Here is a 14,599-nt window from a genome sequence, read left to right on the forward strand (position 1 = left end):
CTTTCTCTCTCTCTCTCTCTCTCTATATATATATATATATACTTATAAGTTATTCAAAATATGTATCATATTCAGTTACCATAAATTTGAAGCATAAGTAACTCAAAATATGTATCATATTCAGTTACCATAAATTTGAAGCAGCAGCACATATTTGAATGAAAAATAGAAATGACATAAAATAAAAATAAAGTTATCAATGAATAAACATATTTTTAAATACAAATTTCTCAAATAGTCATAGCTTTGTCAGACAAACAATATGATAGGGTTATAGAATATACCTGAAAAAGGGGTGGGGAAGATCCTAGTTTTGTTACATGTTTGATTGTAGAAACTTTGGAAAGTTTTCCATTATTTTGAGGGTTCCCTTGTGTCAGGACTGCTGTGTGCACTCATGAAGGACAGGGACAAAACAGAGCCACCGACAGGTAAGTGCTGATTGTCAGCCTTTTTCTCTTTTTCTTCCCTCTTGGAGCAAGAGCAAAATCTTGATTTTCTTCTCTTTTCCTTTTATCCATCCCAGTAGAATTATATATTTTTTGATAACTTTAACAAAAATGCAATGTCTCTCATTGGTCAGAATTGATTCATGTGATTGGCAAAATCTGTGATATAGGTAAATGTTTAAAACAGATACATGGCAGGCAGGCCCAGTTTCTGTAGTGCAGTCAGCAGCATACATGACAATTCAAATTTTAAGCCCCCAGGTGGGCTTACAAACATTCACAGCATGTGTGTGCAAGCCCTGGATCCTGGTGGGCAGGAGGACTGGAAGACGGTCGTCACAATGAGACTGAGCCCTTTGTAGGGTGCTTCTCTCTCTCCATTCCCTTCACTCTATGTCATGTACGCACATGTACTCTGTCATGAAGGGTAAAAAAAAAATTGTATAAGAATTTATTTACAAAGTAGCACATGTAAATGCGCTAACCAATAGTAATAATTATATCACACAAATCAAAACCATAAAAATATGTACTACACACTTTTTTAATGCCTAAAAATAAAAGACTGGCCATGCTATGAGTGGATGAGGATGTGGAGAACTGCTAACACTCATACACTGAGAGCAGGAATATAAAGGGGTCTAACCACTTTGATGACAGTATAATGACTTTGTAAAAAGATTTGTGTGTCCTCACCCAATATGTACCAATGTCTGCACTCTATAGCAGGAGCTGAAAGAAATGGAAAGATTGGAATATATAAAAGCATGAAGAACAATTATGAATACTAAAAACAGTGTGGGAGGAGGGTGGCAAATGGGAGAGGGTAAGAGGAAGGGAATCAAGGGGAAAAAGAAAGAAGCAAAACATTTAAGAGAATAAAAAGGAAAACTATCTGTTCATGATAATGTGTATGATAATATCTTTGCCAGTATATTCATGTTGTGAAAATTTATTTTGCATACTGTAATGTTATACAGTGATTGAATGCATAAAAAATCATACAATTTTTAAAGTTAGATAAAGTTAAACATTTGCCTACCATGTAATATAGCCATTTCACTGTCAGGGATTTGCCAAAAAAAATTTAATCATCTGTTCACTAACTTGAAAATATGCAAATATTTATACCAGCTTTGTTTGTATTAAGCCTAAACTAGAAACAACTGAAATGTCCTTTAACAGATGAATATATAAACAAATTATGATATATACATAAAATGGAATATTATTCGGCAAATTATAATGATAATAATATGTGTTGCTGATAAACACAACAGTCTAGGTAAATTTTTTTAAAGAGATTTTTGCTATAGGGTGTGTGTGCTTGCCAGAGAGACAGAGAGAAAGAAATTGAGAAATTATCCCCCAGGCGGAAGGCCACACTACAATCCCTTCTCCTCCATTCTCCTCTCAAGAATTCGGGCATGCATGAACACATACCTAGTATGAGTTTAAGCTGTTGGGTCTGGGACTCCACCTATAGTAGACTACGTGGGAGTCCAGCAACATAACCATTACACCATCTGCTGGTCCCAACCTGGGTAAATTTTAATGGGAAAAAATATATATACTGAGTAAAAGATACCATATGCTCCCCTTAAAATTCAGTTGATTCCATTTATACAAAACTATGGAAAATATGAACTCTTTGACAGTACCAAAAATCAGCTCAGTGGTTTTCTGGGAATGGAGAACAGGAAGGAAAGGGGCAGATGTATATCTGACATGAATGAGTTTACCCAGGAGTTGAGCCTTGATGTGGCTTCCAGAATTTCAGAGCAACATGCTACTGTTGCTCCATTGTTGCTGGGCCACGTTGGAAAATTTTGAAGTGTGGAAGTCCAGACTAGCAGTTGGCGTAATGACTATGTCGTTGAACTCCTATGTAGTTGACCGCGGTTTGAGTCCTGACCCCAATGGCTTAAACTCACGCCAGACATGTGTGTGTGCATGTCCAAGATCTCAAGAGGAGAAAAGAGGAGGAGAGAGATTTCAGTGTGTCCATCCCCTTCGGGGGTGATTTCTCGCTTTCTGTCTCTCTGTTTCTCTCTGACTTTCTGTCGAGCTCATTCACCCTACAGCAAAATCCTCTCCAAAAAAAAAAGAAAGAAAGAAAAAAGAAATGTGGAAGTAATCAGGAGATAAGGGGATAGATGAAATTCAAATAATGAAAAAGTTTAAATAAAGTGCAAGAATATGTACAGAAGAGAAAATAACACATGATTTAGTCCCATGAAACTAAATTAGAGGTTAGGGAGATTATAAGAAGTTAGCAAAACAATCTAGAAAGGAACATCCCAGTCTTGCTGAGCTAAGTTGTCAAGACAGGGAGATACAACAGGCTCAACTCTTCTGTAAATGGTTGGTTACTATTTCCAGGATACTTTCCTATTCTGTATGTATGTTCACTTGGAGTTTGTAGCCTCTCTGGAGTAGAGTCGGGAAAGCCCTCCAGTGCAATGAACTGGGTTTGTTTTGGACTACATGCATGCACTCCACTCAGTTGTTCCTTCAATTCAGTACCAGTGCTAACTCCTCAAAATTAGCAATGCATTCACAGCACCCTTTTTACTTTCCCATGTTTTGGATTTACACATCCTAAAATAAATTTTTCTTCATTTCCACAGGATATTGGGAAGGAAAGAGGTAAATACCTATCCCCAACCTGCCACATTCCACTAAGGGTCTAAATGTTATTTCTATAAAATAATTTCCTGAAACTTCTATAAGTAATTGGAAAAAAATCCTGCTTTATAAACTAAGTAATAATTTCCCTCTGGAAATTTAAATGGAGAATAAGTGATTGAGTTAAATTAACACATAACTAATGTGTTTTCTTTTCAATTTATTAACTTTTTTAGATCTTTGGAGGCAAGAGCAGCTTCTTTATAACTTCTGGAACACTTTTATTATAATAAGTCTACAAATATAATGCTCTGATATCTTAATTTTATTCAAAAATTGCATTTTTGTCTTTTTAATTGCATCAAAATAATAATAAATTATTTTTTAAAATTTTATGTAAAAGGAAAACCTCTTTAGCAAATGGTGCTGGAATAACTGGGTATATACCTACAAAAAGATGAAACTGAATCCCTATCTTTCACCATTAACAAAAATCAACTCAAAATAAATCAAAGATCTGAACCTAATTTCTTAAACTATAAAACTACTGGTGAAAAACTCTGGGAGATATTGGGGTAGGTAAAGTCTTCTTAAATAAGACTCCCAAAGTACAGGCAATAATCCCTAAAATAGACAAGTGGGAATATATCAAACCAAGATGTTTCTGCACAGCAAAGGGCACAGTAATTAGTGCAAATCGACAACCCTCGGAATGGGAGAACATTTCTTTAAACAATGCCTCAGATAAAGGAATGATAACTAGAATGCACAGGGGTTTTAAGAGGTTTACCTAAAAAAAAAAAAAGATTAACCCACATGAAAAGATGAGAAAATGAGCTGAACAAAAATCTCTCTAAGGAAGACATACAAACAGACAAAAAGCATATGAGGAAATGCTCAACATCCCTCCTCATAAGGGAGATGCATTTTAAAACTACAATGAGATACCACCAACCCTTGTCAGCATGGTAAAGATTAAAAATACAAAAAATGATAAGTGTTGGCAGGGTTGTGGTGAAAGGGAAACTCTCCTACCCTTCTGGTGGGAATGTACATTGCATCAGCCACTGTGAAAAAAATATGGAGGTTCCTCAAAGCTCTGCAAATAGAAAAACCACTTGCTCCAGCAATCTCACTTCTAGTTATCTAACCAAAGGACAGGAGAATGCTCAGTCAGAAAAGTGCTTGCACATCAATGTTTATTGTAGCATTCTTCATGATTGTTAAAACAAGGAACTAATCCAAATGTCCACAAACAGATGAATGGATTGAAAAAGTGTGGCACATATACTTTATGGAATAATGTTCAGTCATAAGAAAACCTGATATTTGACAGGAAGTGGCCAATTATAGAAGATTTATTGCTGAGTGAAGAAAGCCAGGCTATGAAAGAAAGATACTGTATGTATCCACTTCATATATACCGAGTATCTGCACTCTATGGTAGAAATTCACTTATGGGATGACATAAAAGTAGTGAAAATAGTTATGGACACTGAAGACAGTGTGAAACTAGGGAGAGAAGGGAAGAGTACAGAGAAGAAAAGCAGGAGAGAAAATAGAAAGGTATGATATTTGTAGGACACAGAAATGGCTTATGACCTGTTGATGATAACATGTATAGTATTCTCAACTGAACTGGTCTAAAAAGTATTTCATGTTAGGTAAATTGATTAAAAATTTACAAAATAAGAATAATAAAAAAAAATCTGAAAAAAATTTATGTCTTCAAAAGGAGAAGGTATCCATGCACCCACCCTTCTGATTGTGTAGTTTGCTTTCAATGTTTTGGACAGAAGACATTTCTGTAACTCAGTTGTTTGTTTTTTTTTTTAACTTTATGCGAAAAATTGTTAATGTAACTATTACAGAAGTCAGGATATTTGCTTTGAGTGATGTTATTTTTAATCATTAGCTATAATTCTGTAAACAAGTAGACCTTATTGCCAGTAGAAGGTCATTTATTACGCATCTTCAAAAGTTCGTTGCTAGTCCTGGTATTACTAAAAAATGAAACATGTCACACAGCAACAAGCACGTAAATGGTACCCAATCTATATTGCTAACATTTTAATTAATTAAATAATTAATTAATTATTATTATTTGGGACAGATGGTATGTGTGCTTGATGAAGAATAACAGAGAAACAGAGAGAAAGAAAGGGAGGGAGAGGAAAGCATCCTCTAATTTGGAGTAATCATGCCCGATTCTTTCTCCTTTACTTCTCTAGCCTATTGGAGTTTCAGGCAAGCACATTCATGTGCCTGGTATGCTTCCTTTTTATACAGAGATTTTCTCTATAGGACACATGCTCTTACCAGAGAGACAGAGAGAGACAAAGAGACCGAAAGAGAGAAATCACCCCTGGTTGGGGCAGGGGGAATGGCCATGCCACAATCCCTTTACCTCCATTCTCCTCTTGAAAGTTTGGGCATGCATGCACATGTGCCCAGCATAAATGTAAATTCACCAGATCTGATTCTCAAAGCACAGTTGTCTACATGGGAATTCAGCGACATAACCATTCTGCCATCTGCTGGTCCCGCTGAATGTGTTTTCTAAGCCATCCATATTGAGATTCAAACCATGGTTAGCCATATGGTATTCATCTCCCTTAACCATTAGGCCATGGGGCCAGTCATGTGTTTGTTTACTGTTAAGTAGAAGTTAACTTCACAACCGAGTTCATAGAGTCCTAGATGAATTGTTTAGTTTATTAGATCTTTTCTCATTCAGTTGAAAACCATTTCAGAATCTAATATGAAACTTGTGTACATGGTTTGCATTTATTTAAAACTATTTATTTTGTCCAATTATCTTTTTTTTTCTGGTACTATCTAAAACCAGATGATATTACACCATGAAAAGTGAATTGGTTACTGAGCTTTTCCAGCTGTGAAAAAGGAAACAAAATCCCACATTTTTTAGGCATTATGTGTATAAGAAAAACATTTTCATGGCAGGTAAATATATACCATGGCTCTTAACTATCTCCAGGTGAACAACCTTATTTCAATATGTTGTTAAAATGATTATGACACTAATATGAGTTCAGCTACTCAAGGAGGGATATTTTTGACTTACAGGCTGGTTTTGTTTTGTCCCTTATTTTTCACGTAATACAGGAAATCTTTTTTCCAATAAATTGATGGTACTCAGTGCGAAGCTAGCATAATGATTTACAGTATGAGTAGAAATATGTGATTTCTAATCTATGCTATTTGTTCAACATTATTATAGCATTGCTAAGTCTCTTTGCCTTTCCAAACTTCTGTTTCCTCATTTACTACTACAAGTACTAAGAAAAATAGAGCAAACTCATTATACCAGTGTATGCATGTTAAAGAATTTAACCCAATGACAGGCAGAGAGCTAGTGTATAGCCTATGTTACAGCTGCTCTTATTCTTGTTCTTATTCTTTTTCTTTTTCTATTAAAAAGAACACAATTTCATGCCAAATGTAATGAAAATCCTTTCTTGTTTTAAAATTTGTTAGAATTCCCTGTTCAGGTGTTCAGATGTTCTATTTGGAAACCTACAGCTGTAAAATTTTAATGACAAAAGAAATATATTTTGATGAAGCTGCAGTATCCTGTTTTCTTATAATAAACCAGATCGAGCAATAGCCTACAGGGGTAAGAAATTCTTGTGTCTCTTGTGTTGTATTTTCAGTTGCTAGGATACCATAGCTTCTTTTAGGATTTACTCCTTCTGTCTAGAATATGCATCTTTCAAGATACTTCTGGAAAAGATCGCATAAAATAAATTTTTGGATCTATGTATGTGTGAGATTATCTTCATTTTGCTTTCACAATAGAATAATAATTTAGCTGGCATAATAGCTTGCTGCTGTTGTAACGGTGACTGCAAAATTATTGGCTTGAAATAATACAAATTCATTCATATTAACTTGGAGACTTTTGCTTTTTAAAAGTTTTGTCAAGTGCCTTATTCAGAAGAAAATCTATTCCTAGACCTCTTAATCTGACACCTAGCCATACTGGTAAATTGGAGAGCTTTATTCAAGTTTGTGTTATTTGGTGTTACTTATATGATACATTGGGAATGGGATATTGAGCCCCAGAGTGACACTCATGAGTTTAAACCACTGCCTGTATGGTCTGATACACAATTTGATTATTGTTTTCCTCTGAAGGATGGCAACTCCCACGGGATATCAATCCAGGAACTCATTTTTATAAATCCCTTTATTGAAATGTTGGAATTGTTTAAAGTTCCTGTGAACTCCGTAGAATACATTTTCTGTGTTCCATTAAATTGCTGGTTTCTGTTTCCTTCTCTCTTATTCCTTTAACCCAGAGTGTGGAAGGGTAAGAGAAGGATCAAGTGACTGGGGACATGAAGGGAGGGTTAGTAAAGGGAAACCACAAACTTAATGTCTTAAAAACAATACAGATTTCTTGGAGAGCAATGATAATACTAGAAACAGTGGCAGAAAAGAGTAGGAAATGGGAGAGAGAGAAAGGGAGGGAATCAACGAGAAGAAAGAAGGAAAACATTTAAGGAATCCAAAATGGAAAGAAAATCTGTTGATTACAATGTTTATGGTAATGTCTTTGACTGGACCAATATGCAGTGAATTCATCATGGGAAAATCCTTTTGAAATGCTATAATGATTCATGATGATTAAATGTATAAATTTTCTAAAAAAAGGTTAAAATACAGCATTGTTATACAGTTCTGGGAGTCAGAAGTCCAAAATCAGTCAGCAGAGCTGCAGGTCTTCTAAAGATTCTAAAGGAACATCTGTGTTACTGCCTTTTCTAGCTTCTAGATGCCTCACATTTGTCTTGGCATATGACTCAAACCAAAATCTTCAAAGCCAGTAAACATCTTACAATCTTTCTCTTCAGTTTCTGTCATCAATTGCATGGTCTTTTGCTAATTCTCTTCTTCTGTGAACCTTTGTGATTACACTAGGCCTACTCAGATAATCCAGAATTACTTTTCCATGTCAAGATCCTTGGTTTAATATCCCTTGGTCACATAAGTAACATCTTCATGGGTTCCAAGGATAAGGATATAGATGTCTTTGAGGACTCCCACAAATTCATATCGATCCCACAACAAAATGCAAGTTTTACATTTCAGTGTGTTCTGAGTCTCAAGCCATTATTGCATCATCTCAAGTCCAAAACTTAAACTAAATCTCATCATCAGGAAAGCCTCCAAATTGCAACAATGAAATAATATAAGGTATGGGTGGGGTTCTCAATAAAATCCATCCTGGGGCAAAATTTCTCTCCATCTGGGAATCTCTGAAGCTATAAAATATTTTCTGTTCCTAAAATATTATAGTGAGACAGGCATAGGATAGTGATAACAGATATCAACATTAAAACTAAAAACAACAGCATCCCTCAACAATTACAAGATTGAGCTGGGCAAGCAACATTAGATCTCTAGGCCTGGAAATAATTTTTTCTTGGCTCTGACCCTGTCCTAAAGGATCTACATGTCTTCAGCTGAGTGATTTTATCTTGTTTTTTACCTGAAAAATTTGGGGAGTCCAATAGCCTCTTTCATTTTGCTTTCCATGTGTCCCTTTTAGGCCAAACTGGCAAACAGTGTGTCTGTTAGCTTGGCATTCACGAGAATCTGGTAAATATCCGTTGTGTGTTTTAGAGATTCACTCTCTTAGACAAAAGGCTCATCTGTAGCACATAGATCTTTCTTGGATAATCCCAGCTATATTCCTGGCTTCTGTAGAGGGCCGAGGGGATTCATGAGTCACTTGTCTAATCTCATCAAAGAGCCCTATGTGTAATTCAGTACTCTGAAGTTCTGATACTTCCAAAGTACTAGCAAAAGGTTGTCCAGCCACACCCTTGGCTTTCTCTACAGAGTCGGTTTTCTTAACAATGAATCTCCTAATTTTAGCGATTTTTCAGTCTGGATAGGTTAAGCATTTGCCAAATTGCCAAATCTTGTTCCTTTTTTCCTTAGCAGTCTACGTCAATTTCTCTGTTCTCTTGTACTTTACTACAAACAACAGGAAGAAACAAGGCAGTTCCTTTCTTGGAAATCCCTCAGAGGGATATCCAAATTCATTGCTAACTAGTTCTGCTTTCCATATAACTGCAGGATCTAATTCCACTAAGCCTTCTGACACTATGTAATAAGAACCCCTTTTCCTCCAGTCACCAGTAACATTTTCTTCTTTCTTTCTGTGCCTTCAGTATGCCTTTGATGTTCATATTTCTACCATTATTCGATTTATGAAAATATAGGTATTCTCTTCATATACTTATGTATATGAAGTGTGAGAAGAATGCAAGCATTACCATACTGAGACAGGAGTGAGATTTCTAACTTGGTAGACAGGATAAGGAGACCACAGAATGAAGAATATGAATATTGTCATGGTTGATAAAATCTGCATTGTGTTCTTTAGCTATAATTTGTTTTTCCATGATTAAAATATAGATTACATCAGCCCATCCAGCAGGTTGTGTGGAGGTTAAGGCATTGGTTTCCTATGTGGCTAACTGAGGTTTGAGTCTCAGATCTGGCAGCTTAAAAAGTCATACTGGGTGAATGTGCATGCCTGTCCAGAATCTTGGAGAGAATGGAGAAGAGGGGATTGCAGCATGGCCATCCCCATGGGATGCGGTTTCTCACCTTCTCTCTGCCTCACTCTCTTTCTGTCACTCACTTGCTCCCTATGGCAAACTCCCCACCTCCTCCCAATATATATATTACACAGATAGATTGTATCTGAAAGTTTAAAAAGTAGTAAACTGTATTCATGAATCAGAAGACACAGTATTTCTAAAATGGCAATGCTCCTAAATTCATCTGTAGAATTGACAATTTTTCTATCCAAATTCCAGCATTCTATTTTTTTTTATTGAAGAGTCAACTCTAAAATTTAAGAAAAAAATAAATGACATAAAAGAGCAAAAAAAATTTTGAATAAGAACAAAGTTGTACGAGTTTGCAGTAAATTCCAGCTCCTCCCAGCACTGCAGAGGATGGACTTTTATGAATACTGTCAGTGGTTTATCAGACTACTTTAGCATCCCTGAGCCATTACAAAATGCACCACTGAAGTCTTTCAAGGCACCAGGTCCAGCACTCAAACTGCAGTTATCCATTTGTGAATCTAGCTCCTTTAACCATCACAACATCTGCTGGCACTTCAATTTTTCTATTAAAAATTCTCTGTTTGGAACCAGCAGTTAGAGTAATGGCTATGTCGCTGGACTCCCACGTAGTCGACCGTGGTTCGCGTCTCAGACCCGGGGGCTTAAATCTCACGCCGGGCGCGTGTGCGTGCGTGCCCAAGATCCCAAGAGGAGAATGGAGGAGAAGGGATTGCAGCGTGACCATCCCCCCTGGGGGGTGATTTCTCGCTTTCTGTCTCTATGTCTCTCTCTGTCTGTCTGGCGAGCACATGCGCCCTATAGCGAAAATCTCTCAAAAAAAATTCTCTGTTCAAAACAGCGTGGTTTCTTTCTCTTAAATGAATACTGATGGACACACTTAAAAACAAACAAACAAGCAACAACAACAAAAAAAAACTAGAGACAAATTACGTATATGTCAAGTGATGAATATATAAATAAATTGGTACTTCCCAACAATGAAATATGTATCAGCAATAAGAAAGAATGCACTTCTGATGAAAGTAATTATATGGAGAAATCCCGTCCTTATTCTAAGTGAAAGACTAAACAGCGAAAGATTGCCTGCTTTATCACTGTGATTACAGCGGCCGAGATCAGATCAGTGATTGTGAGGGTCCACCATTACGAGACCACATGAGGACACTTTTGGATAAAGCAAATATTCCATATCTTGTTTGTGGTACTAGCTTTGTGTACATTTATCAATATCATGGCACTATATACCTAAGGGAAGGTGAATCTTAATCTATGTAAATTATTCCTCCATAAATCTGAAACCAAAAGAAAAAAAGGACATCGTTTTTACAATCTTACGGTTATATACATACTACTTGTTCTGAGTTTGAAAGTCTGTCGTTTATTGTTCCAAGTTCACAAGTTCTCTGCTACCTGAAGAAAGTTCTTGGGTGAGGCCAGTGGTGTGGTGGTTCAAGCAGCTGAATACTACCTGGCCCACTGCACAGCTGGAGTTCCAGATCTGGAGGCTTGAAAAACATGCTGAGCATGTGTGCGTACATGCCCCAGATTTCATAATGTATTCATGATGTATATTCTTATGATTAACTCAAAGCTATAACTCGTTTTAATTTGTCTCATGTTCTTCAGTTTGTTTTCTTTAGAGACATTGGGTACCTTTCTTCTTAAACATTAAATTTTGTATTTTCAATATTTTCTGAGATTGTATTCCGACCATCCCCTGAACTACTTTCTTCACAAATGCTTTAAATTTAGAGTCTTGTCTCAGCCTAGACTTTTATTCCAAATTTTCAACACAAATGTCCTCTGTCTTCTTTCTTTACTTCTCTATGCCATTTAGTCCACTATCTCCTGCTTCTCATGTGTTCTTCTTACTGTTTACTTTAATATTTTTGCCAATAATTTCACTGTTAGATTCACATGAAGTGAGCTAAATCTCTGAGATCTTAAAATATCTTTATTTTGTACTCTATTTTGATTGATAGACAAGATTATAGACTGGAAATCATTTTCCAAAGAAAAGTAAAGCCCATTTTCCCCTAATTTCAGGTAGTATAGATAAGATCTCTAATGCCAAATTGATTCTCTCTCAGGCAGGTAAAATTTTTTTCTCTTGAAAATTTTCATTACTATTTAGTTATGTGCTGTCAATCTGTGTATCTATTTTTGTTAGCTTTTTAAAGAGTTTGATGAAACTCACTCACTTTGAAGGTTTTTATCTATCTGCTTCCTGCTCAGGAAAATTTCCTGAAATGAACTTTTTAATAGAGTTACCTGTCTACTTTATTAAGGGCCTTTGTAATCTCCTGTTTAGTTTTTTTGGAGAGTTTTTGTTTTTGTTGTATGGCATCATTGACCCTTTCTAGTAATTATTACCTCCTCAAAAACATCCTTCTATATGCTCTTAATAGTTACTGTATTTGAGATATAATTCCATGTGCCCCGGGCAAAATTTATTGGTCTGATGCAGATGTGAAAACTAAAATCAATGAACTCCCGAGATTCTTAAACACGTCAGTAGGAAAACAAGATGCTGCTTTATTTCTAGGGACAACATTTTGGATTGTAACATTTAATTTTAACATTTATTATTATACAGAGAAAATTATGCTGAGAAATGGGTTATATTGATACCAATATTGATGCTGCCATCTTTATATCTATGTGAAATCAATAGCTATATGAAATAGAGATCTATGTGTAGATATATACAGAAGTTTTAATCAGGGACAATTTTGCACCCAGGGAAGATTTTTCTATCATAATTAATAAATGTAATTTTTGGATGCCATCTTTTATCTTATATGTGTAATTATTGTGTTGGTGCACTGTTGTATCTAGTGGGTAGATTTTAGACATGCTTGTTAAACATCCTTTCTTTAAAGGAATTATTCATTTAATTTTATTTATTACTATTATTATTGTTTTTTTAATTTGTGGTAGGGCACCTGCACTCACCAGAGAGAAACAGGGAAAGTGAGAAAGCAAGCCACCAGGTCCAGGACTAAAACCATGAAGGGCCATGTGGGAATCAAATGCTTCAACCGCCACGCCACTGGCTGGCTCTGCTTACTAAACATCTTACATGCACAGAACAACCTCTCCACAAAAATTATCCAGTTCAGAATGTCAATAGTGCCATGTTCAAGAAACCCTTATCTAGAGAAATTTCTAGTAAAAATGATATTTCCTGATTATTTCCCACCACTTCAGTATAATATTATTTAGGTTCCTATTTTTGTTTGCTGAAATATTTCATTATCATTAAAATCCACTCATCCACTCCTCTTTCTGATAATTTAATTCAAATCGTATTTCAGTTTACTTCAATGGGAGCATACAAGCTAACAGTGATATTTTCTGTATATTTTAATATGGGTTAAGCAGTGGCAATTACAATACTTTAATGATGTTATTTTGCATGTAAAAAATCCCAAATTTTACTGGTATAAATACAATAGAATTGTAAAAGACTTATTTATGAAGACATTGTGGTGTTTCTTTAATGTAGATCATCCCAATATTTTTATTCATGCTATAAACATGGGTATAAAGCAATATTTTTAAAGAGGTAAATGGAAAGTACACAAATAGAAAAATAAAATCCAGTAGAAAATTTATAAGTGTATACCTTTTCATTATCAAGAGTCATTCTGTGTTCTGAATCAGAAAATAATGTTGGGTTTGAATCTAAATTTTTTTTTTTCTAAAAAAGGCCTTTCTGAAATTTATACTTCTTCTCAATGAAGTTAACAAATCTTCCCTGAAGTCAGTGGCTAAAGGGTGCCTCCCCCATATGAATTGCAGAAGGCTACAGGTGTGAGAAAATGTGAGCATGGGACCAGCAGTTAGCATAATGGCTATGTTGCTGGACTCCCATGTAGTCAACCACAGTTCGAGTCCCGGACCTGGCAGGTTAAACCCATGGCCGGCGTGTCTGTGCATGCTTGCCCAAGATCCAAAGAGGAGAACAGAGGAGAAGGGATTGCAGCATGGCCGTACCCCCGGGGGGTGATTTCTTGTTTTCTGTCTCTTTGTCTCTCTCTTTCTGGTGAGGGCATGTGCCTTGTAGGAAAAAAAAAAAAAAGAAAACTCTCCAAACCAAGAAAAATATATGAGCATGAGAAATGGGAGCTGTATAGTAATAAATAATTTAAACTACTATTCTGCCCTTGATTGAAGAATAATATACTCTTAAATGTGCTTGCAAAGATACCTGTAACTTTTTCATCTTTCATTTTTAACTTTTACCTTAACATTTTTATTACCAGAAGTCTAATATTTGTAAATGTATGCTAATTCAAATGAATCATTTTGCTATAAATTTGTCATGTAAACAGTAGGAAATGATTTTAGGACCAAATGAAAACTATTTCTTAGCCTTTTTAGGAGTACTTTATCTTGGTGGTGACTCCAAGAAACTGAGAACATTTGAACACAAAATTTTTGAAGTTTGTCTTCAAAGAATGTGTATTCCTAACTTCATGACAAGTTTGTCTCAAAGTAGAAAGCACATCTTTGGTAAAGAAACGCATAGAAACTTTTATAGGAGAATATGGGTATCTCCATCAGTCATCTCCCTTCCTTACTGAAATATTATGTAGTTTTCAAGGCATTTTAAATCTCCTATTACACTAAAATAGCTTTTCTGGCCAAACCATCATTTCATCTGGCTTGTTGCTTTTTCTGCAGTTAAAGTAGAAATTTGTATTCCCCCCACCCCAAGAATTGTGATGATGCTCTTTCTTATAAATTATATGCTCTTATTTTCTTGCCAACCTGCTTTGGAGGAGTCCGACCCGGTGAGGCCCCAGGATCTGTCTGAGCCCCCTGACCTTTGAGCTCCGCTTCCGGTCGGATCAACACGTTGGCAAGGCTACTGTTGTGCACCCC

This window comes from Tupaia chinensis, unplaced genomic scaffold, assembly GCF_000334495.1.
Source record: "Tupaia chinensis unplaced genomic scaffold, TupChi_1.0 Scaffold141724_2, whole genome shotgun sequence".
Taxonomy (NCBI): Eukaryota; Metazoa; Chordata; class Mammalia; order Scandentia; family Tupaiidae; genus Tupaia; species Tupaia belangeri.